Source organism: Lithobates pipiens, unplaced genomic scaffold (genome assembly GCF_037356315.1).
Source record: "Lithobates pipiens isolate NorthernLeopardFrog02 unplaced genomic scaffold, aLitPip1_a1.2 Scaffold_22, whole genome shotgun sequence".
In the NCBI taxonomy this organism is placed as follows: Eukaryota; Metazoa; Chordata; class Amphibia; order Anura; family Ranidae; genus Lithobates; species Lithobates pipiens.
The window spans coordinates 264891444-264918415 of record NW_027507784.1 but is presented as its reverse complement, the minus strand read 5'-3'; positions in this window follow the sequence as shown (position 1 = coordinate 264918415).

Sequence of the window (26972 nt, the reverse complement as noted above, 5' to 3'; positions counted from 1 at the left end):
ATAAAATATTCCATGAACTCAACATGCCTCTCAGCAAATAGCTTGGGGTGTCTACTTTCTAAAATGGGGTCATTTGTGGGGGTTTTGTGCCATCTTGGCATTTTATGGCCTTCAAAACTGTAATAGGTAGTGAGGAGTGAAGTCAAATATTTACGCCCTTAGAAAGCCTGAAGGCGGTGCTTGGTTTTCGGGGCCCCGTACGCAGCTAGACTCCCAAAAAGTCCCACATATGTGGTATCCCCGTACTCAGGAGAAGCAGCAGAATTTATTTTGGGGTGTTATTTCACATATGCCCATGGCATGCATGAGCAATATATCATTTAGTGACAACTTTGTGAAAAAAAAAAAAAAAAAAAAAAAGTTTGTAATTTTCCCGCAACTTGTGGCAAAATATAAAATATTCCATGAACTCAACATGCCTCTCAGCAAATAGCTTGGGGTGTCTACTTTCTAAAATGGGGTCATTTGTGGGGGTTTTGTGCCATCTTGGCATTTTATGGCCTTCAAAACTGTAATAGGTAGTGAGAAGTGAACTCAAAAATTTAGGACCTTAGAAAGCCTGAAGGCGGTGCTTGGTTTTCGGGGCCCCGTACGCGGCTAGGCTCCCAAAAAGTCCCACATATGTGGTATCCCCGTACTCAGGAGAAGCAGCAGAATTTTTTTTGGGGTGTCATTTCACATATGCCCATAGCATGTGTGAGCAATATATCATTTAGTGACAACTTTGTGTAAAAAAAAAAAAAAAAATTTTTTTTTTGTCATTATTCAATCGCTTGAGGCAAAAAAATAAAATATTCAATGGGCTCAACATGCCTCTTATCAATTTCCTTAGGGGGTCTACTTTCCAAAATGGGGTCATTTGGGGGGGTTTTGTACTGCCCTGCCATTTTAGCACCTCAAGAAATGAGATAGGCAGTCATAAAATAAAAGCTGCGTAAATTCCAGAAAATGTACCTTAGTTTGTAGATGTGACAACTTTTGCGCAAACCAATAAATATACAATTATTGACTTTTTTTTTACCAAAGACATGTGGCTGAATACATTTTGGCCTAAATGTATGACTAAAATTGAGTTTATTGGATTTTTCTAATAACAAAAAGTAGAAAATATCATTTTTTTTCAAAATTTGCGGTCTTTTTACGTTTATATCGCAAAAAATAAAAATCGCAGAGGCAATCAAATACCATCAAAAGAAAGCTCTATTTGTGGGAAGAAAAGGACGCAAATTTTGTTTCGGTACAACATTGCATGACCGCGCAATTACCAGTTAAAGCAGCGCAGTGCCAAAGTGTAAAAAGACCTCTAGTCATTTACCAGCAAAATGGTCCGGTCTGAAAGTGGTTAAAGGGGTCAAATCACACCTGCACAGTCAACTGACCCTTCCAATTCATAACCAGCCTGAAACAATGCTGTACTGGGCCTATACTATGTACAACGTAAAGGAGCAGTAAACGTAAAGTATGTTTGTTTGGTGAGGGGTATTCATTGTAATTTTTTGTCAATGTGGATTTGATAATTATTTTGGTATTATAATAAACAGTACTTTTATATTTTCTAACAAAAACTGTGTCAAAATGATGCAGTCCATAGAGGTAACTTCTTTAGTGATTTCTGTATTTATACAAAGGTTACATGTTTTTACTTGCTGTGTTTGGTTACAAGGACTGCACTTGTTGGCATGTACTGTAGGTCTTTTTATACAGGGCTGGATTAAGAACATTATGGGCCTGATGCTGAGGATTTTGGTGGGTCTTTATATGAAAATAATTCAAATTAAAGAGAGAGAGAGAGGGGTTGAGACAGAGAGGATGAGAGGGGGGGGGGGGAGTGAGAGAGAGGGGACGAAAGAGGGTGGTGAGAAAAAGGGGAATAGAGAGAGGGTGAAAGAGAGAGAGGGTGATAGGATAGAGGGGTGAGAGGAAGAGAGAAGGGTTGTGAAGGGGGTGAGAGAGAGAGAGAGAATGGGGTGAAAGAGGGGGTGGGAGAACGAGGGAGAGACTGTGGGGGGCACAGCACCGTACATTACATGGGGGGGTAATAGCACAGTACATTACATGGGTGGTACAGCAGAATATGTTACAGTACATTAGATGGCGGGCGCAGCACATTACATGTTGGATACATGAATACAGCACATTATAGGGTGGGCACAACACATGACAGTGGGCACTGCACAGCAGATTCATTGGCGAGCATGGCACAACACATTACATGTTGGGCACAGGACATTATGAGGTTGGCATTCCACAATACAACACATTAAGTAGTGAGCACAGCACAAGATATGGTGGGCACAGCACATCACATGGTTGGTACTGCACAACACAGCACATTACATGGTGGGCACAACACAGCACATGCACACGGTAAGCACAGCACCTTATGTGGTGGGTACATCATGTGAGATGGTGGGCACAGCTGAGCACATTACCTGGTGGGCACTGCACATCACAAGTGAGCACTGCACAACACATTATATGGTGGTCACAGCATCTTATATAGTGGGCACTGCACGACAACACATGACATAGTTGGCACTGCATGACACAGCACATGACATGGTGGGCACCGCACTTGACATGGTGGGCACTGCACGACACGGCACATTACATGGTGGGCACAGGACATTAAATGGTGGGCACTGCACAGCACTTTCCATTGTGGGTACTGCATGGAACATGACATGGTGGGCAATGCACGGCACATGACATGGTGTGTACAGCACATTACGTGGTAGGCACTGCATGGCGCAGCACATGACATGGTGAGCGCAACACAGCAAAATACATGGTGGGCACTGCACATTACATGGTGGGTACTTCATGGTACAACACATGGCATGGTGGGCACAGCACATGATGGGATGGGCACTGTATGAATTAGCACATTACATGGTGGGCAATGCACATGGCATAGTGGGTACTGCATATTACATGGTAGGAACTTCACATGACATAGTGGGCACTTCATGGCACAGCACATGACATAGTGGTTACTTCATGGCACTGCACTTGACATAGCCCACTATCACTGCACATGACATAATGGGCACAAGAGAGCACATTACATGGGGGGAGCAGCAGTCTGTCCCCTAGCACAATCATTACATCCACCCAGTTCAGTTTCTACACAATCCTCCCTCCCTAATAAACTTACTAACCTCATCTATTCTCAAAAGCATGGCTCCTCCTCGTTAGGATTACATCACCGCCCCTCCCCCAGACAGCTACCTGCAGCTCCCGGACACTGAAGATCTGTGTGAGTGGAACAGATCCTGTGATAGGAGACATCGGCAGAGACAGGACTCGGCTGCAGCCGCTGACACTTGTCTCCTCCATGTGTGCAAAGAGGGCTCCTCTTCCTTCAGGACAGAACACAGATAAGCCAGTGACATGGGCCTATATTGGGGGAGGGGCCTGGAGCTGCAGCACCAATAGCCCCTATGTTAATCCGGCCCTGTTTTTATAGCTCCCTTATGCCGTGTACACACGACCGGACTGAATTCAGTTGGACTTTTCTACAGAGTTTCGACCGAATTCCGTTGAATCTGACTTGTCTACACACAATCACACCAAAGTCCGATGGATTTGAACGTGATGACGTACAACTAGAATAAGGAAGTTCATAGCCAGTAGGCAATAGCTGCCCTAGTGTTGGTTTTCGTCCATCGGACTAGCATACAGACGAATGGATTTTTCGACCGGACTCGAGTCCATCGGAAAGAGTAAATTTTAAACATGTTCTAAATCTAAAGTTCGTCTGATTTTTCGAGAGCAAAGGTCCGATGAAGCCCAGACACGGTTGAACTGTCCGACAGATTCGTTCCGTCCGACCTTTGCTGTCGAAAAGTCCAGCCATGTGTACACAACATTCTATTGTATCTTTTTTTCTGCTTGCCTATACAATTGGCATACCCATCCATTCTGTTTATCAAAGTACAATTCTCAGTGCCTAAAGCTGATGTAGGCAGGTGGCAGCAGTAGGTGCTGCCATTCCATCAAGCTAGAAGAGCAGGAAAATATATGGCACTCCAGAATTGCTTAATAACTTCCTGATTGTTGCACACTTAGCAAACAAATCAGGCATATGACTGTTGCTTACTATTGGAGTAGACTCTGCCATTGGGAACAATGTGTCCTTTACAATGAACACCATTTTGGGACAGACTGTGTCCAATTGGGCACAGAGTCCTTCCAATGTTTTGGCAGCCTCTTGGATGCAGGGAGGATATATAGAGTCCCCATCTATGTTATTAGGGATTATTAGGTGTACCTACAGTTTAGGAAGTTGAAGCAGGGACAGGACCCTGCTTGTTAGGGAAAGACTAGGCCTTAAGGTAGGGATGGGACATAGTCAATAAGGGATAGCTCAGGCTCTGGACAGGTAGGTCCCTTGAGAACTTGGAAGGAGAAGTTCCAGAACCCATAACCAATGTGCTGGAGCACTGTAGGTCACCCCGTGTAGCGACAGGATTAGGAAAGCCCCCTCTACAGGGATAACCTTGGCACAGGAATTGATGTTAAAACAAGGCTTAAGGAAACACACCATGGACAACTTTCTTTATGTAAGCCCTGCAGTCTTACATTGTACCATTAACTGTTAATGTGTCAGGAACAGGACCCCACGTCAGGGAGAGGCTAGACCTAAGTGAGGTTCCAGAACCCACAACGAGTGTGCTGGAGCACTGAAGGCCACCCTGCATAGTGGCAGAATTGGGACAACTCTTTCTACTGGGATAACCCTGACAGAGGAGTACAGGGGGAGGAGTTGGGTACTAGCTGCGTATGGCCTCTTTTGTGCAGTGAACCTGTTATTTCATCCTGTATTGGGCCACATCTATATTTGAGAGCTGCAGCATGAGATTGAAAAGTAGCTCAAATATAGTTGTTTAAAGTAAAACTATAGGCATAACTTTTTTTTGTCATTTTGGAGTAAGGGAGGTTTATGACCCCTGTCAATTTGTTAGCCATCTGTGTCCCATTGGGGGGATTTACCTTCACTTCCTGTCCCATAGACAAAACAGGATGCAAGAGGAAATCCCTGCAAATTAAGGGAATCCCTTGGGGCCCCAGGTCACCAGAACTAGTGTCCCCTTAGGACAATTTCCCCGCTATTACTTTTCTGGGGACCATCCAAAATTTGGGATTTCCTTTTCATTTCACTTTCAATGATAATGGTAAATAGAACAAATAAAGAGGGCGAATCTCCTTAACAGTGGCATAGAGAGCAATAAAAACCCCAAACAACATAGGTTGCTCCCCACTCTGTCCAAAACAATGTTTTGCATTTAGTTTGACTTTAACTCTATTCTACAACACAATAATTTTGCCTCACATATGACCATTTTCTTCTTTGTCAACATAAAGCACAAGTTACAATGGTGGATGTGTCAAAAGTTCATGCACACGAGACGCAGATGGAAACTCTGCTGGACACATGTTTTTAAAAGCTGAAACCGGCGTTTAGAAACGCGCGTTTTGCCTGCGATTTTTACCGCGATTTAATGTGATTATACTGTATGTTTTCTTAAAGTGATACTAAAGGCTCAATTTTTTTCTTTAAAATAACAAACATGTTATACTTACATCCTCTGTGCACTGGTTTTGCACAAAGCAGCCACTATCCTCCTCTTCATGGGTCCCCTGTGAGCGAATCTAGCGCCTCCCCCTGCTGAGTGCCCCTATAGCAAGCCTCTTGCTTGCTCCACAGCCTCGCTTTGTGTGTCCATAAAACACAGAGGGTGTTAATTACTAAAACTGGAAGGTGAAAAATCTGGAGCAGCTCTGCATAAAAACCAGTCAGCTTCCAGTTGATATTGCCAATGCTTAATTGAACAAGCTGAAGTTAGAAGCTGATTGGCTACCATGCACAGCTCCACCAGATTGTGAGTGCTTCAGTTTTAGTAAAACTCCCTACAGAGCAGGGCTTGGCCCCGCCCCTTGCTCCCTCCTCACTGGCTGTGACTGACAGCAGCGGGAGCCAATGAGGAGGAGAATGCTAGGATAGCATCTGCTCTTGTGCATATCGCTGGATCGAGACTGGGCTCAGGTAAGTATAAGGTGGAGATGGTGGAGGTTGGGGGGTGTAGCTGCACACTCTAGAACCACTTTAATTCTCACAAAAAAAGATATCAACTGAGTAATACGAGGGGCGTTCAAGCCAAACCAGGACTTTTGAGTTTATATACTAAAACAAATTTCAAAGAGTGGAAACTGTATTTATTTTTCAACATAGTTCCCTACTATATTTATACACTTATCCCAGTGTTTAACTAATGCCTGGAAAGTTTTGCCATACAGTATCTCACAAAAGTGAGTACATCCCTCACATTTTTGTAAATATTTTATTATATCTTTTCATGTGACAACACTGAAGAAATGACACTTTGCTACAATGTAAAGTCGTGAGTGTACAGCTTGTATAACAGTGTAAATTTGCTGTCCCCTCAAAATCACTCACACACAGCCATTAATGTCTAAACTGCTGGCAACAGAAGTGAGTACACCCGTAAGTGAAAAGGTCCAAATTGGACCCAATTAGCCATTTTCCCTCCCCGGTGTCATGCGACTCATTAGTTTTACAAGGTCTCAGGTGTGAATGGGGAGCAGGTGTGTTAAATTTGGTGTTATTGCTCTCACTCTCTCATACTGGTCACTGGAAGTTCAACATGGCACCTTGTGGCAAAGAACTCTTTGAGGATCTGAAAAAAAGAATTGTTGCTCTACATAAAGATGGCCTAGGCTATGAGAAGATTGCCAAGATCCTGAAACTGAGCTGCAGCACGGTGGCCAAGACCATACAGCGGATTAACAGGACAGGTTCCACTCAGAACAGGCCTCGCCATGGTCAACCAAAGAAGTTGAGTGCACGTGCTCAGTGTCATATCCAGAGATTGTCTTTGGGAAATAGACATATGAGTGCTGTCAGCATTGCTGCAGAGGTTGAAGGGGTGGGGGGGTCAGCCTGTCAGTGCTCAGACCATATGCCACACACTGCATCAAATTGGTCTGCATGGCTGTTGTCCCAGAAGGAAGCCTCTTCTAAGGATGATGCACAAGAAAAAGGCTGAAGACAAGAAGACTAAAGACATGGATTACTGTAACCATGTCCTGTGGTCTGATGAGACCAAGATAAACATATTTGGTTCAGATGGTGTCAAGCGTGTGTGGCAGCAACCAGGTGAGGAGTACAAAGACAAGTGTGTCTTGCCTACAGTCAAGCATGGTGATGGGAATGTCATGGTCTGGGGCTGCATGAGTGCTGACGGCACTGGGGAGCTACAGTTCATTGGGGGAACCATGAATGCCAACATGTACTGTGACATACTGAAGCAGAGCTTGATCCACTCCCTTTAGAGACTGGGCAGCAGGGCAGTATTCAAACAAGATTATGACCCCAAAACACACCTCCAAGACGACCACTGCCTTGCTAAAAAAAGCTGAGGGTAAAGGTGAGGGACTGGCCAAGCATGTCTCCAGATCTAAACCCTATTGAGCATCTGTGGGGCATCCTCAAATGGAAGGTGGAGGAGCGCAAGGTCTCTAACATCCACCAGCTCCGTGATGTCGCCATGGAGGAGTGGAAGAGGGCTCCAGTGGCAACCTGTAAAACTCTGGTGAACTCCATGCCCAAGAGGGTTAAGGCAGTGCTGGAAAATAATGGTGGCCTCACAAAATATTGACACTTTAGGGCCCAATTTGGACATTTTCACTTAGGGATGTACTCATTTTTGTTGCCAGCGGTTTAGATATTAATGGCTGTGTGTTGAGTTATTTTGAGGGAACAGCAAATTTACACTGTTATACAAGCTGTACACTCACTAAGTTACATTGTAGCAAAGTGTAATTTCTTCAGTGTTGTCACATGAAAAGATATAATAAAATATTTACTAAAATGTGAGGGGGGTAGAGTCACTTTCATGAAAATACTATACAGTGAATATAAAAAGTCTAAAGACGTAAAAAAAGAGATAAAGATAAATCACTTCAGAACTTTTTCCACCTTTAACCACTTGCTTACTGGGCACTTAAACCTCCCTCCTGCCCAGACCAATTTTTAGCTTTCAGCGCTGATGCACTTTGAATGACAATTGTGCGGCCATACAACACTGTACCACTGTACTGTAATGACATTTTTATCATTTTTTTCCCACAAATAGAGCTTTCTTTTGGTGGTATTTAATTACAGCAGGGAGTTTTATTTTTTGCTAAACAAACAAAAAAAGATGCAAAATAAAAAATAAATAAAAATCATGTTTAATAGTTTGTTATAAAATTTTGCAAACAGGTCATTTTTCTCCTTCATTGAAATGCGCTGATGAGGCGGCACTGGTGGGCACTGATAGGCACAGTTAAGGCGACACTAATAGGCACAGATAAGGTGGCACCGATAGGCACAGATTAGGCAGTACTGATAGGCACAGATAAGGCAGCACTGATGGACAAAGATGGGCACAGATAAGATGGCACTGATAGGTGGCACTGATAGGTGGCACTGCTGGGCACTGATGGGCACTGGTAGATGACACTGATGGGCACGGATATGTGGCACTGAGGTGCAGCACTGTTGTTGAGGCAGATTGTGGGCACTGATAGGTGGCACTGTGGGCACTGATAGGTGGCACTGTGGGTACTGATGTATGTCCCTGTGGGCACTGATGTATGGCACTGATGTATGGCACTATGGGCACTGATGGGCGGCACTTTTTTTGAATAGCTGGGTGGTACTGGCAGGGGGCAGGTGGGCACTGATAAGCTGGCCGTTTTTTTTTTCTCTCCTCACGCTGTTAGTGCGAGGAGGAAAAATAGCCGATTACCGACTCTGTTTTGTCACATGATCAGCTGTCATTGGCTGACAGCTGATCACGTGGTAAGGGGTTGGGATCAACCCCTTGCTCCGATCCGTGATCAGGCGAGTCTCATAGACTCCCCGATCACAGAGCGCGCCGCGCGCGCCCCTCAGGGGGCGCGCAGGCCGCTCATGCATGGGACGACGTCAATAGACGTAGTCCCGGCAAAGCAGGTCCGCGCTGTAGCCGTCATTCGGCCATAGCGCGGATCTCTAGTGGTTAATGTAACCAATAAAATGTACAACTCAATTGAAAAACAAACTAAAATCTTTTAGGAGGGTAAAGGAGAAGTAAGAAAAAAAAATAACATAATGGTTGCATAAGTGTGCCCACCCTCTTATAACTAGGGATGTAACCATGTTTAGAATTAAGCAATCACATTCAAGCTTGTGTTAGATAGGAGTCAGTACACACCTGCCTTCATTTAAAGTGCCTCTGATTAACTCCTAATAAAGTTCAGCTGTTCTAGTAGGTCTTTCCTGACATTTTCGTAGTCGCATCCTACAGCAAAAGCCATGGTCTGCAGGAAGCTTCCAAAGCTTCAGAGGGATCTCATTGTTAAAAGGTGACAGTCAGGAGAAGGGTACAAAAGAATTTCCAAGGCATTAAATATACCATGGAACACAGTGAAGACAGTCATCATCAAGTGGAGAAAATATGGCACAATAGTGACATTACCAAGAACTGGACGTCCCTCCAAGATTGATGAAAAGATGAGAAGGAAATTGGTCAGGGGGGCTGCCAAGAGGCCTAGAGCAACATTAATGACTTGTAGACCAGCTGCCGTCATTATATGGTGGCTGGTCGGCACGATCACACGAACTGTCGTAGCTGTACGTCAGTCCCTTTAAGAGGGATAGCAGGCTCGCGCGATTGTGGCCTCGAGAGCTAGAACAGGAACGTGTGTGTGTAAACACACAAATCCCTATTCTGTGAGGAGAGATAGCTCGTGAGTTCCTAATAGCTAGAAACAATGATCTGTCATTTCCTCCAGTCACTCCCATCCCCCCACAGTTAGAACACACCCTAGGGAACACATTTAACCCCTTGATTGCCCCCATAGTGTTAACCCCTTCCCTACCAGTGACATTTACATAGTAATCAGTGCATTTTTGTAGCACTGATCGCTGTATAATTGTCAATGGTCTCAAAAATGTGTCAAAAGTGTCCAATCTGTCTGCCACAATGTCGCAGTCCCGATAAAAATCGATGATCACCGTCATTACTAGTAAAAAAAAAAAATAATAATAAAAATGCCATAAATTTATCCCCTATATTGTACATACTATAACTTTTGCGCAAACCAATCAATATATGCTTATTGCGATTTTTATTACCAAAAATATGTAGAAGAATACATATTGGCCTAAACTGAGGAAAAAATTTGCTTTTTTTAACCACTTCCCGACTGGCGCACGATGATGTACGTCGGCAGACTGGCACGGGCAGGCAAATTGGCGTACATGTACATCCATTTGTATTTGCGCGCGCGTGTCGGTCGGGACCCCTGTGAGTCCAGTCGCGGGTCCCGCGGACTTGATCGCTGTGGGAATACCCGCGATCGTCTCACGAGGAGGCTGAATGGGTAGATGCCGTTGTAAACAGCATCTCCCCGTTCTGCCTAGCAACAAGTGACGCTGATCTCTGCTCCATGTGATTGGAGCAGAGATCAGTGTTCACTAACACACAGCCCAGCCCCCCACAGTTAGTAATACACCCCTAGAACACACTGCCACCCCTGGTTAACCCCTTCACTGCCAGTGTCATTTACACAGGAATCAGTGCATTTGTATAGCACTGATTGCTATTTAAATGACAATGGTCCCAAAAATGTGTCAAAAATGTCCGATGTGTCTGCCATAATGTCGCAGTCACAATAAAAATCGCTGATGGCCGCCATTACTAGTAAAAAAAAATATTAATAAAAATGCCATAAAACTATCCCCTATTTTGTAAACGCTATAAATTTTGCGCAAACCAATCAATAAGCGCTTATCGCTTTTACCAAAAATATGTAGAAGACTACGTATTGGCCTAAACTGAGGAAAAAAAATGTTTTTTTTATATATTTTTGGGGAATATTTATTATAGCAAAAAGTAAAAAATAATGTGGTTTTTTTTTTGCAAAATTGTCACTCTATTTTTGTTTATAGCACAAAAAATAAAAACCACAGAGGTGATCAAATACCACCAAAAGAAAGCTCTATTTGTGGGAAAAAAAGGACGTCAGTTTTGTTTGGGAGTCACATCGCACAAAAGCGCGCAATTGTCAGTTAAAGCGACGCTGTGCCGAATCGCAAGAAGTTGTCTGGTCTTAAGCCAGCAAAATGGTCCGGTCTGAAAGTGGTTAAAAAAAAGGGGGATTTTTCAAAATTGACGCTCATTTTTTGTTTATAGCGCAGAAAGTAAAAACCACAGAGATTATCAAATACCACCAAAAGAAAGCTCTCTTTGTGGTAAAAAACACAAAGACAACAATCTCTCACATTCTTCATATGTTTGGGCTATGGGGTAGAGTGGCAAGGCGGAAGCCTTTTCTTATAAAGAAAAACAACCAAGCCTGGCTAAATTTTGTAAAAACACATCTGAAGTCTCCCAAAAACACGTGAGAAAATGTAATATGGTCTGATGAAACCAAAGTTGAACTTTTTGGCTGTAATTCCAAAAGATTCCAAAAGATATGTTTGGCACAAAAAACAACACCGCACATCAACAAAAGAACACCATGCCCACCGTGAAGCATGGTGGTGGCAGCATCATGCTTTGGGGCTGTTTTTCTTCAGCTGGAACAGGGACCTTAATCAAGGAAGAGGGAGTTATGAACATTTCCAAATAGCATAATAGAGTACTGGATAGGGGATTTTAAAGGAACGTATTTCAAATATACACTACAACGTATTATAAAAATACAAAAAATCTTTTTATTTATACACAACACATAAATAAAAAGGTGGATACAGGTATACAGGTGTCAGTACTGTAATCTCACACTTAAAATACTGCGTCCAAAAACGTCTACATGTTTCGCCAAAAGCGGCTTCATCAGGAAAATGGACGAAGTTGTTCAAAAATAATTTTTAGATAAATGCTGATATATATTCTCAACTTTAGGTGTATAGAAAAAAAAAAGCAAATTAACAAAGAACACAGACAGCATTAGATCAGTCCGAGATGGGCACATGTCGGATGTGATCTCCCACCCCCATCCAAACCCCCCCCCCCCCCCATGTCAGGAGATCACATCTGACATGGATGTTCCTGATGGGGTTTCACATGGCCATCTCGGACTGATCTAATGCTGTCTATGTTTATGTGTTCTTTATTAACCACTTGCCGCCTGCCCATTGTCAAATGACGGCAGCAAAGTAGTTTCAAAATCCTGACTGGACGTCATAGACTGTCCTCAGGATTTTGAGCCACTGCGCACCCCCGGCTGATCACAGTGTAAATAGGAAGAGCCTGTGATCGGCTTTTCCTCACTTGCGTTTGTGAGACGCGAGTAGCTGAGAGCCGATCGGTTGCTCTTCTGCCAGGGGGAGTCTGTGCTGATCGATTATCAGCACAGCCCCCCGAGGATGCCCACACTGGACCACCAGGGACGCCACCAGACCACCAGGGATGCCCAGCACCAGGTATGCCACCCTAGACCACCAGGGATGCCAGTCAGTGCCCACAATGGATGGCAATCAGTGCCCACAATGGATACCAATCAGTGCCCACAATGGGCATCAGTGATTGGCATGCATTGTTTGGCACTGATTGGCATCCATCAGTACAATACAATGCCGCCTATCAGTGCCCATCCGTGCCACCTATCAGTGCCCATCTGTGCCAACTATCAGTGCCCATCCATGCCAACTATCAGTGCCCATCCATGCCCATCTGTGCTGCCTATCAATGCCAATCCGTGCCAGCTATCCATGCCAATCCGTGCCAGCTATCAGTGCCAATTTGTGCCACCTATCAGTGTCCCTCCGTGTCACCCATCAGTGCCGCCTATCAGTGCCACATATCAGTGCCCATCAATGCCACCTCATCAGTGCCACTTCCTTGGTGCCACCTCATCAGTGCCGCCTTATCAGTGCCCCTCAGTGCCGCCCCACCAGTGCCAATCCGTGAAGGAGAAAACGTACTTATTTACAAAGTTTTGAAACTGAAACAAAAAAAAAATGTTTCAAATTTTTCGGTCTGTTTTTATTTGTTTAGCAAAAAAAAAAAAACGATAGAGGTGATCAAATACCACCAAAAGAAAGCTCTATTTGTGGGAAAAAATTATAAAAATCTAATTTGGGTACAGTGTAGCATGACCGCGCAATTGTCATTCAAATTGCGACAGCGAAGAAAGCTCAAAATTGGTCTGGGCAGGAAGGTGTTTAAGTGCCTGGTATTGAGGTGGTTAATTTTCTTTTTTTATATATATATATATATATATATATATATATATATATATATATATATATATATATATATATATACCTAAGGTTGAGAATATATATCAGCATTTATCTAAAAATAATTTTTGAACAACTTCGTCCATTTTCCTGATGAACCCGCTTTTGGCGAAACATGTAGAAGTTTTTGGACACAGTATTTTAAGTGTGAGATTACAGTATTGACGGTGTCGTTAATAGGGATTTTGTGTATATACCTATGACTCTGAACATATACCTATATCCACCTTTTTATTTGTGTGTTGTGTATAAATAAAAAGATTTTTTGTATTTTTATAATAATACGTTGTAGTGTATATTTGAAATACGTACCTTTAAAATCCCCTATCCAGTACTCTATTATTCTTTAAATGAACGGGATGTTGGTACCTTCATGTATATAGATTTTTGGGAAATTGATCTCTAGCCACACCTTAACAGTTCCAAATAGCAGTCAATATTGGAACAAAACCTTCATGCTTCTGTTAGAAAGCTGAATATTAGGAGGAACTTCATCTTTCAGCATGACAATGACCCAAAGCATACATCCAAATCAACAAAGGATTCACCAGAAGAAGATTAAAGTTTTAGAATGGCCCAGCCAGAGCCAAGACCTGTGGGGTGATCTGAAGAGGGTTGTGCATAGGAGATGCCCTTGCAATGTGACAGATTTGGAATGTTTTTGCAAAGAAGAGTGGGCTGATATTGCCAAGTCAAGATGTGCCATGCTGATAGACTCATACTCAAAAAGACTAAAGCCTCGTACACACAGATTGTTGGCAGACAAAGCGACAGACTTTTGTCCAAAGGGCATGTGCCGGGAACTTGTCTTGCATACAAACGGTACACAATTGTTGGCCAACAAACACGAACGCCACACTTTTGGCACCTTCTACTAATGTTGTGTTTGGTGAGCATTGATTCCGAGCATGCGTGTTTAAAAATTCTCAACCAAACACTGCGCTATTCTTACCAAAAAATAAAATAAAACACACAGAAGAGCTGCTAACACATCACTAGGGTATCAAGTGTAAAGTAATCAATGCTATATAAAAGTGTAGCGCTTCAAGAACCAGAAATAATTATGCCATCCTTACATAAGCATAATGTGTGTAAACTTATACTAATACATTCAGTGAAAAATTACACTGTGAAATAGTGCACATAACATATAAAATCTCATATAAACATATATAGGCATATAGTTGTGACTAGAAAGTGATACTAAAAGGAAGATTTCAAAAATCAAAAAAGAAAAAATCCCCCCCAAAAAAAAAAAAAAAAAAAAGGAGAAAAGAGAGTCCCAATAAGGCAGTACAAAGTCTCTTGTGTAAAATATCCCTGTATGGTCCACAAGTGTGCAGGAAATATGTTACACCTCCTTCATAAAAACTCATGCATTAACCACGTGATGTTCCCGTCACCAAGCAAATTGAACGCTTACCGGAATTATTGGATCCTCGCAAATTTACATTTGGAGGATCACACAAACTTATGCAAATATATGCAGATTCTTTCAACAGTCAGTTTTCCAGGGGGATCCCGAGTGTAGCTAATCCTTTCGTGTGCTGAGAAGTATTTTAACTCCAGCCAGACAAATCCATAGGAAGAGTTAAGTACATATAAAGAAAAACAGGGACCAAAAATAGTGTAATTCCGTTTTTTATAGAAAATTAAAAGATAAAAGTAACAAACTCACATGTGTACAATAGATTGAGCGCTTATCAAGATAAAACACGGTTGCAGTGGAGTCCCACGACAGCGACAGACTTTTGTCCAAAGGGCATGTGCCGGGAACTTGTCTTGCATACAAACGGTACACAATTGTTGGCCAACAAACACGAACGCCACACTTTTGGCACCTTCTGCTAATGTTGTGTTTGGTGAGCATTGATTCCGAGCATGCGTGTTTGTTCTTTGGACTTTTGTGTGACGGATTTGTGAACACACAATACGAAAATCTGACAACAGAGCGTTATCTGCCAAAAATTTAGCCTGCTATCCAATATTTGTCGGCGGAAAGTTGGACAACAATTGTCTGAAGGAGTGTACTAATGGTCGGATTTTGGGCAGTCTGTCATCACACACTTCCCTGCCGAAATTCCAATTGTGTGTACGAGGCTTTAGGCTTCAGATTTACGGTTGGGGAGGGGGCAGCAAAAATGCATGGTTGGGCTGCATTTTTGCTGCCCACCAACCGGCCCCCTTCCCCCTTAAAGCGGAGTTTTAAAAAAAAATTTACTTTCGTTTTAAATCGGTAGTAAACCCGCTAATGTTTTTTTTTTTTCTTACCACCTGCAAAGAAAAAGGCATAATGAGCTAGTATGCACTGCATACTAGCTCATTATGAAATACTTACCTTAGAACGAGGCCCCGACATCTGGCCCGATCCACGCTGAGGGAGCTGACATGCTCCCTCTGCGTTTCTTCCGGGTATCGCGGCTCCGGCGCTGTGAGTGGAGGGAGATTTCATCCCGGCCGGTCGGCCACTGCCGGATTTTCAGCCGAGAATCCCCTTGTGCGCATGCGCTACTGCAGTCAGCGGCGCATACCGAGGAGAATATCTCCTAAACCGTACAGGTTTAGGATATATTTTTTTACCTACAGGTAAGCCTTATTATAGGCTTTCCTGTATAGTGATGGACGAACTTCCGACGGGACGTTTCGCGAACGCGAAACGCGAACGGACACAAACGTTCGCGAAAACGACCGTTCGCCGCGGGCTCCATTGACTTCAATGGGAGGCGAATTTCGCAAACCTTTAGGTCGAATTTGCGGCCACGGGGTAATTATTAGGGGGTAGCACGTAGTCCCACCACCTGGACAATAGCATAATACATGTATGAGGTGAATTTGGGATCGATAACTACAAGCATTTTTTTTTTATTTGGGAAATTGTTCTGACAATTCAGGACTATGGAGCTAATGAAGGCAATGGAGGAGAGGGAAGGTCAGGGACCAGGGTAGGCAAACAAGAGGGTGCAGGAGATACAGAGCACTGACAGCAGCACCGTAATACAGAGCACTGACATCAGCACCGTGACATACAGCGCTGACAGCAGCTCCGTGACATACAGCGCTGACAGCAGCTCCGTGACATACAGCGCTGACAGCAGCTCCGTGACATACAGCGCTGACAGCAGCTCCGTGACATACAGCGCTGACAGCAGCTCCGTGACATACAGCGCTGACAGCAGCACCGTGACATACAGCGCTGACAGCAGCTCCGTGACATACAGCGCTGACAGCAGCTCCGTGACATACAGCGCTGACAGCAGCTCCGTGACATACAGCACTGACAGCAGCTCCGTGACATACAGCGCTGACAGCAGCTCCGTGACATACAGCGCTGACAGCAGCACCGTGACATACAGCGCTGACAGCAGCTCCGTGACATACAGCGCTGACAGCAGCTCCGTGACATACAGCGCTGACAGCAGCTCCGTGACATACAGCGCTGACAGCAGCTCCGTGACATACAGCGCTGACAGCAGCTCCGTGACATACAGCGCTGACAGCAGCTCCGTGACATACAGCGCTGACAGCAGCTCCGTGACATACAGCGCTGACAGCAGCTCCGTGACATACAGCGCTGACAGCAGCTCCGTGACATACAGCGCTGACAGCAGCTCCGTGACATACAGCGCTGACAGCAGCACCGTAAGCAGCCCCAGGAGGAAGTCAGCACAGCACAGGGATGGTGTGATCCCCTCATAATAAGAACCCCCAGGAGGAAGTCAGCACAGCACAGGGATGGTGGGAGCCCCTCATAATAAGAACACCCAGGAGGAAGTCAGCACAGCACAGGGATGGTGGGAACCCCTCATAATAAGCAGCCCCAGTAGAAATATGACACCGCTCAACCTCTTCAAAGAGGAGGGTAGGGGCATATAGTACGGTGTGCTTTTTTGGGTCAGGGAAGTGAGCCAAATGAATTAAGAAGGTCTGTGTGCTTGATTCCAAAAATTGTTTATAGACATATACATGGTCTACTGATCACATGTGTTGAATTCCTCCGAGATCCATGCCTCATTCATTTTTAGAAATGTGAGGTAGTTAACACTGTGGTGAGCTAGGCGAGTACGCTTATCGGTCACAATCCCCCCTGCTGCGCTGAACGTCCTTTCGGACAGGACACTGGATGAGGGGCAAGCCAACAGTTCGATTGCAAATTGGGCAAGCTCTGGCCAGAGGTCAAGCCTGCCCACCCAGTAGTCTAGGGGTTCATCACTCCTCAGAGCGTCCACATCGGCCGTTAACCCAATGTAGTCGGACACCTGACGGTCTAGGCGTTCCCTGATGCTGGATCCGGATGACACCTGTCGATGGGTCGGCTGAAAGAATGACCTCATATCCGAAGTCACCAACACATCTTCAAACCGGCCTCTTCTTGCAGGCGCTGTTGGATTGGTACCCGCAAATCCTTCTCTGGGAGTGGGAATTGCTCCTCTGCCAGCGCACGCAAAAGCAGAATGCAGCATTTCTCGAAGCAAGGCCTGGAAGTGCTGCATTCTGACAGCCCTCTGCGACGGCGGTAACATTTCCGCCATTTTGTGTTTGTACCGGGGGTCTAAGTACGTTGCCACCCAGTACTGGTCCTTGACCCTCATGCTTTTTATACGGGGGTCCCTATTAAAACACTGGAGCATGAAGGCCCCCATTTGCACTAAAGTGGAAGCGGTGTGGTGGCCTGGCTCCTGCTCATCATCCAGGATAATGTCGTCCTCTTCATTCTCCTCTCCCCATCCTCGCACAACAGGGATCCCAGAAAGGTTTAAAGCATGCTCTTCTTGCTCCTGCTCATCCGCCCCGGCACCATCCTCCTCTGACTCCTCATCAGACTCCTGTTGTTGACTTGTCTCAGATAGAGTAGCCCCCCCTGGGAATTCATCCAGCATTGCGACTTCCTCATCTTCCCGCTCCTGCTCCTCCACAGCCTGATCAATGACACGACGCAATGCACGCTCCAGAAAGAAGGCATAAGGTACCATGTCACTGATGGCGCCATGGCTGCGACTGACCAGTTTGGTGATCTCCTCAAATGGCCGCAGAAGTCTGCATGTGTCGCGCATGAGCAGCCACTGGCGCGGTGAAAAAAAACCCAGCTCCCCAGAACCGTTTCTTTCGCAGAGTTCATACAGGTAGACGTTAACTGCACGTTTCTGCTGGAGCAGCCTATCAAGCATATAGAAGGTTGAGTTCCATCGCGTCGGGCAATCGCAAATAAGACGTCTGACCGGCAGATGGTGTCGCCGCTGAATGTCAGCAAGGCGAGCCATGGCCGTGTAAGATCTTCTGAAATGGGCCGAGATTTTCCTTGCCTGCCGCAAGATGTCCTGGACCCCAGGGTATTTGACAAGGAATCGCTGCACGACCAAGTTTAAGACGTGTGCCATGCACGGCACGTGCGTGATTTTGCCCTGTTTCAATGCGCTAAGCAGATTGGCACCGTTGTCACACACCACTTTACCAACTGTCAAATTGAGCGGTGTTAGCCACTCATCTGCCTGTGAACGCAAAGCTGAAAGGAGTGCCGGGCCAGTGTGGCTCTTTGCTTCCAGGCACAACAGACGCAGCACGGCATGGCAACGTCTCACCTGGCATGTGGAATAGGTTCTGGGGAGCTTGGGCGGTGCAGTGGAAGAGACGCTAGCAGCGGAAAAGGAGGAGGCAGCTGAGGAGGAGAGGGAGGAGGATGGAGTAGGAGGAGGAGAAGAAGAGTCAGGCCTGCATGCAATCCGTGGCGGTAAAACCAAATCTACACGGGTGCCACGGGTTACATGCTTGACGGCCGTCAGAAGGTTCACCCAGTGGGCAGTAAAACTGATATACCTTCCCTGCCCGTGTTTGCTAGACCACGTGTCTGTGGTCAGATGTATCTTGGCACCGACACTGTGTGCCAGAGATACATTCACTTGCCGCTGAACATGGCCATATAGCTCTGGGATGCCCTTCTCTGAGAAATACTTCCTTCCTGGGACCTTCCATTGTGGTGTTCCAATGGCCACAAATTTGCGAAAGGCCTCCGAGTCCACCAGTTTATATGGCAGTAGTTGGCGGGCTATGAGTTCTGACAAGCCAGCCGCCAACCGTTGGGCAAGAGGGTTATCCGGCGTCATCATTTTTTTACGCTCAAACATTAGGCCCACGGAAGCCTGCCTTTTTGCAGAAAAATGTGAGCTTGGCGTGATGGAAGGTGGAGTGGAGGACAATTGTGAGGAGAGAGGAGAAGGAGAAGTAGAAGACGAGGCTGGACGGTGAGAGCCTGCAGTGTGGCTTTGTGTGTTCCGTTGCTCCCACTGGGCTCGGTGATGGCTGCTCATGTGCCTTCTTAAGGCGGTCGTCCCTAGGTGAGTATTGGGCTTACCGCGACTAACGCGTTGACTGCAAAGATTGCAGATGGCAACGCTATTGTCAGCAGCGGACACGTTAAAAAAAGCCCACACTGCGGAGCCATGTGCCGGTGTCCTGGGAGCGCCAGATGTGACCGTACATGGTCGATGACTCGCTCCTGATACATTTGCAGTCTGCTTTGTCCCTGCTGTGCAATGTAAGTCATTGCTGCTTCTCCTCCCTATCTGCTGGTCCATATCTCCCTCTGAACTCCCCTCCTCTTCCTCTCTTGTGGGCACCCACGTGACATCACTAGACACGTCATCATCAACGTCACCTTCCCCACCGCTATAAGTAGAGTAGGCAGCAACACCGGGGACCAACCTCCTCCTTGGGCTGATCTGGGTACTGGCGTCAGACTGCTGAGTAGCGCTTGTTGCTACCTCCTCTTCCTGATCCAATACCAAGAGTGGCTGCGCATCAGAAATGTCCTCTTGATATGGATCGGAAAATAATTCCAGTGACTCAAGCGGAAGGTATGTGGTGGTGGTGGTGGTGGTCGTGTTGTTGGTGGTAGTGTCTTTGGGGGTGCACATAGCAGAGAGTGAAGAAGAGGGTGCAGATCGAGAGGATGAGGAGGGTGCAGAAGAGTAAGGCTGAGCGAGCCACTCAACCAAGTCTGGTGCATCCTTTAAAGTAATTGAACGCACCTTCTGCAACTTCCCACTTTGGCTCAAGCCTGTTGCTCCTGCCCTACCCCTACCACCCCTGCGGAAGGGCCTGCCTCTTCCTCTGCATGTCATTTTTTAAATGACCCTGTGACAAAACTCTTAGTCCCTATACCGCTGAAGGACTGCTGCAGTATAGGTGAGCGGTCAGCAGTGGTGCACGTCAACCCTATCTATTGTGGACCTATAGCGGTCCTTACAGAACAGCAGACTGTACCGCACTCAAGCCTATGTACCGTAGCACCCTATACCAAGTTACCAGTCCTTATAAGAACTTTTGTGGACCAAGCAGGTTGTGTATTAGTGTTTAGCAGACTGTACGTCAGTCCCTATACCGCTGAAGGACTGCTGCAGTATAGGGCAGCGGTCAGCAGTGGTGCACGTCAACCCTATCTATTGTGGACCGATAGCGGTCCTTACAGAACAGCAGACTGTACCGCACTCAAGCCTATGTACCGTAGCACCCTATACCAAGTTACCAGTCCTTATAAGAACTTTTGTGGAACAAGCAGGTTGTGTGTTAGTGATTAGCAGACTGTACGTCAGTCCCTATACCGCTGAAGGACTGCTGCAGTATAGGTGAGCGGTCAGCAGTGGTGCACGTCAACCCTATCTATTGTGGACCGATAGCGGTCCTTACAGAACAGCAGACTGTACCGCACTCAAGCCTATGTACCGTAGCACCCTATACCAAGTTACCAGTCCTTATAAGAACTTTTGTGGACCAAGCAGGTTGTGTATTAGTGTTTAGCAGACTGTACGTCAGTCCCTATACCGCTGAAGGACTGCTGCAGTATAGGGCAGCGGTCAGCAGTGGTGCACGTCAACCCTATCTATTGTGGACCGATAGCGGTCCTTACAGAACAGCAGACTGTACCGCACTCAAGCCTATGTACCGTAGCACCCTATACCAAGTTACCAGTCCTTATAAGAACTTTTGTGGACCAAGCAGGTTGTGTATTAGTGTTTAGCAGACTGTACGTCAGTCCCTATACCGCTGAAGGACTGCTGCAGTATAGGGCAGCGGTCAGCAGTGGTGCACGTCAACCCTATCTATTGTGGACCGATAGCGGTCCTTACAGAACAGCAGACTGTACCGCACTCAAGCCTATGTACCGTAGCACCCTATACCAAGTTACCAGTCCTTATAAGAACTTTTGTGGACCAAGCAGGTTGTGTATTAGTGTTTAGCAGACTGTACGTCAGTCCCTATACCGCTGAAGGACTGCTGCAGTATAGGGCAGCGGTCAGCAGTGGTGCACGTCAACCCTATCTATTGTGGACCGATAGCGGTCCTTACAGAACAGCAGACTGTACCGCACTCAAGCCTATGTACCGTAGCACCCTATACCAAGTTACCAGTCCTTATAAGAACTTTTGTGGAACAAGCAGGTTGTGTGTTAGTGATTAGCAGACTGTACGTCAGTCCCTATACCAATGAAGGACTGCTGCAGTATAGGGCAGCGGTCAGCAGTAGTGCACGGCAACCCTATGTATTGTGGACCGATAGCGGTCCTTACAGAACAGCAGACTGTAACGCACTCAGGCCTATGTACCGTAGCACCCTATACCAAGTTACCAGTCCTTATAAGAACTTTTGTGGACCAAGCAGGTTGTGTGTTAGTGATTAGCAGACTGTACGTCAGTCCCTATACCAATGAAGGACTGCTGCAGTATAGGGCAGCGGTCAGCAGTAGTGCACGGCAACCCTATGTATTGTGGACCGATAGCGGTCCTTACAGAACAGCAGACTGTAACGCACTCAGGCCTATGTACCGTAGCACCCTATACCAAGTTACCAGTCCTTATAAGAACTTTTGTGGACCAAGCAGGTTGTGTGTTAGTGATTAGCAGACTGTACGTCAGTCCCTATACCAATGAAGGACTGCTGCAGTATAGGGCAGCGGTCAGCAGTAGTGCACGGCAACCCTATGTATTGTGGACCGATAGCGGTCCTTACAGAACAGCAGACTGTACTGCACTCAGGCCTATGTACCGTAGCACCCTATACCAAGTTACCAGTCCTTATAAGAACTTTTGTGGACCAAGCAGGTTGTGTATTAGTGTTTAGCAGACTGTGCGTCAGTCCCTATACCGCTGAAGGACTGCTGCAGTATAGGGCAGCGGTCAGCAGTAGTGCACGGCAACCCTATGTATTGTGGACCGATAGCGGTCCTTACAGAACAGCAGACTGTAACGCACTCAGGCCTATGTACCGTAGCACCCTATACCAAGTTACCAGTCCTTATAAGAACTTTTGTGGACCAAGCAGGTTGTGTGTTAGTGATTAGCAGACTGTACGTCAGTCCCTATACCAATGAAGGACTGCTGCAGTATAGGGCAGCGGTCAGCAGTAGTGCACGGCAACCCTATGTATTGTGGACCGATAGCGGTCCTTACAGAACAGCAGACTGTAACGCACTCAGGCCTATGTACCGTAGCACCCTATACCAAGTTACCAGTCCTTATAAAAACTTTTGTGGACCAAGCAGGTTGTGTGTTAGTGTTTAGCAGACTGTGCGTCAGTCCCTATACCGCTGAAGGACTGCTGCAGTATAGGGCAGCGGTCAGCAGTAGTGCACGGCAACCCTATGTATTGTGGACCGATAGCGGTCCTTACAGAACAGCAGACTGTAACGCACTCAGGCCTATGTACCGTAGCACCCTATACCAAGTTACCAGTCCTTATAAGAACTTTTGTGGACCAAGCAGGTTGTGTGTTAGTGATTAGCAGACTGTACGTCAGTCCCTATACCAATGAAGGACTGCTGCAGTATAGGGCAGCGGTCAGCAGTAGTGCACGGCAACCCTATGTATTGTGGACCGATAGCGGTCCTTACAGAACAGCAGACTGTAACGCACTCAGGCCTATGTACCGTAGCACCCTATACCAAGTTACCAGTCCTTATAAGAACTTTTGTGGACCAAGCAGGTTGTGTGTTAGTGATTAGCAGACTGTACGTCAGTCCCTATACCAATGAAGGACTGCTGCAGTATAGGGCAGCGGTCAGCAGTAGTGCACGGCAACCCTATGTATTGTGGACCGATAGCGGTCCTTACAGAACAGCAGACTGTAACGCACTCAGGCCTATGTACCGTAGCACCCTATACCAAGTTACCAGTCCTTATAAGAACTTTTGTGGACCAAGCAGGTTGTGTGTTAGTGATTAGCAGACTGTACGTCAGTCCCTATACCAATGAAGGACTGCTGCAGTATAGGGCAGCGGTCAGCAGTAGTGCACGGCAACCCTATGTATTGTGGACCGATAGCGGTCCTTACAGAACAGCAGACTGTACTGCACTCAGGCCTATGTACCGTAGCACCCTATACCAAGTTACCAGTCCTTATAAAAACTTTTGTGGACCAAGCAGGTTGTGTGTTAGTGTTTAGCAGACTGTGCGTCAGTCCCTATACCGCTGAAGGACTGCTGCAGTATAGGGCAGCGGTCAGCAGTAGTGCACGGCAACCCTATGTATTGTGGACCGATAGCGGTCCTTACAGAACAGCAGACTGTAACGCACTCAGGCCTATGTACCGTAGCACCCTATACCAAGTTACCAGTCCTTATAAGAACTTTTGTGGACCAAGCAGGTTGTGTGTTAGTGATTAGCAGACTGTACGTCAGTCCCTATACCAATGAAGGACTGCTGCAGTATAGGGCAGCGGTCAGCAGTAGTGCACGGCAACCCTATGTATTGTGGACCGATAGCGGTCCTTACAGAACAGCAGACTGTACTGCACTCAGGCCTATGTACCGTAGCACCCTATACCAAGTTACCAGTCCTTATAAGAACTTTTGTGGACCAAGCAGGTTGTGTGTTAGTGATTAGCAGACTGTACGTCAGTCCCTATACCAATGAAGGACTGCTGCAGTATAGGGCAGCGGTCAGCAGTAGTGCACGGCAACCCTATGTATTGTGGACCGATAGCGGTCCTTACAGAACAGCAGACTGTACTGCACTCAGGCCTATGTACCGTAGCACCCTATACCAAGTTACCAGTCCTTATAAGAACTTTTGTGGACCAAGCAGGTTGTGTATTAGTGTTTAGCAGACTGTGCGTCAGTCCCTATACCGCTGAAGGACTGCTGCAGTATAGGGCAGCGGTCAGCAGTAGTGCACGGCAACCCTATGTATTGTGGACCGATAGCGGTCCTTACAGAACAGCAGACTGTACCGCACCCAAGCCTATGTACCGTAGCACCCTAGACAGACCAAGTTACCAGTCCTGATAAAGAGCTTTGTGGAACAAGTGAGTTGTGAATGATTAGCAGACTGCAGCAGAAGGGCAGCAGTCAAGTATAATATTCTTTCTATATTTGGAAGAAAGAATATTATACGTGTACAAGCCTATTACCGTACCACTGATACCAGTCCTGAAAAGAACCTTTGTGGAACTAATAGTAACAGCAAGTCTTTAAAATTATCCTCACTGCCTGACACACTGCTTCCTGCCTGTCCCTATACAAATTGGCAAAAAAGAGTAGGCTGGAACGATTAGCTGGAACAGCTCTTTTGTGGACCTGATAGTAACAGCTAATGATGATGATGATGATGATGATGAAGAAAGACTAATCTGGCTGAGCTGTCCCTAAAATAGCAGCATACAGCGCTCTGTCCCTTTATCTAAACTGACAAAAGAAACTCAGGCTGCTGACCTAACACCTATACCAGTCCTGAAAAGAACTTTTGTGTACCAAATAGCTAGCGTTTTCTCTGTCCCTACTCCACACAGGATCCTTTCCCTACAGTGACAGAAGAAAGAATGTAAAATGGCCACCGGATCGGGTGTATTTATAGGTTAGGGGGAATGTCCAAGTGTCCATGAGCTGTCATGTCTCAATTGGTTGTCCTGTAACACATGATAAACGTGTCACGAAAGGTTAAAGTTCTTGTATACATTAAACACGTAAGTCCGCCGGGGCGAACGACGGAAAAAGGCGTTCGAACCCGCGGACGGCGAAAGTCGGAAATTCGCCGCGAAACGACCGCCGGGCGAACCGTTCGGCCATCACTATTCCTGTAGGTAAAAGTAAAAAAAAAAGGAGTATAGGAATATACAACCACCTTAAGTATTTGTTACTCCCTGAAATGCCACATTTGGCATGCCATTTTTTTTTGGGGGGGGGGGGGGGGGGGAGTGGGACAGGTGATTGTCTGTTTATTAAAAGTCAGCAGCTACACTTTTTGTAGCTGCTGACTTTTAAATGGGTGAAACTCTGCTTTAAGCTGCAATAGGCAGTGGAAGGTGGGGTTTACATGGCTCGGAGGCAATGCTTCACTTACACAACATGTAGCAATCGACAGGCAGCAAGCCGCACACTGAAACAAGAGGGAAATCGCTGTGTTCGTGGTGCCCTGTTGGCAAAAATGGGTTTAAAATAGGCGGTGAGTAGGAGTCACTTCCTCATCGCCTGTCAGCAGGCTCTGAAGCATGATGCGAATGTGGATCGGGCTTCAGATGAAAGGGAGATTTAGGCGCATGTCTAAATCTGCTCAGATCACCAAATAAAAATAAAGGAAAGGAAATCTAACTAACTAATGCAGCCACTACATCTAAAGTCCCATACACACTATCAGTTTTTCCTTCAGATTTACCAAAACCATATAATATGAGGTCAAACCTTAGGAGTTTCAATTTGTATGCAATCAGGCAGGCCCTTGCACTACATGGTTTTGGTAAACCTGAAGGAAAAAATCAGCAGAAAAACTGATAGTGTGTATGGGGCGTAAGAAATGATAAGCTGCAATATAATACATGTTTGCTTTTGGGTTTAATACCACTTTAAGGTATAGGGAAATATATGTATGTATGCATATAATTGCATGTCATGACTCTAATATATGCAGACAACTTAGTTAGATTTTCTCTTTTTAAAGGTCCAAAGAGTGAAATAATCTCTCTGGCCATGTCACGTTAAGAATTTCAATTCTTTTTATGATCTGCTTCATCGCTTCATCTATCCACTTGCTCAATAATGTAATGTAATTTTCTGTGCAGACTTATATCCCAGCATTCCTGACACCTTAGAAAAGGGTCATTAGTCCAGCCAAGCTGATGTCCCATTGCTACTGACTTCAGCATTTTACGACTCTATTCTTAGCAAGATTGTTTTATGGATTTTCCTCTGGATTTGGCACGTTTTCCTAAAGTTGCTTATGGTGAACAAAAGTGGACTGCAAGAGTTCTATACTGAAGTTCCTCATGTATGAACCATTAGTAAGAACTTATAGATGTTGGTTCAAAGCTATTTGCTTTCAGCGCCAATACAATCAGCACCATATACACACGTACAGGGTTTATATATTATTATTATTATACATGGTTTATATAGCGCCAACAGTTTGCACAGCTCTTTACAACATGGGGCAGAGAGTACAGTTAAAATAAAATTCAATACAGGAGGGATGAGAGGACCCTAATCGTTAGAGATTACAAGGGAGGGTCAAGTGGAACAAAAGGTAATAACTGTGGGGGATGATCAGATGGTGAAAATGAAAATACAGTTGTTAGGTGTGGGTAGGGTAGGCTTCTCAGAAGAGAAGGGTTTTAAGAGATTGTCTAAAAGCTAATAGAGCAGGAGATAATTGGACAGATTGGTATAAGGAGTTCCATAGGATTGGAGAGGCTC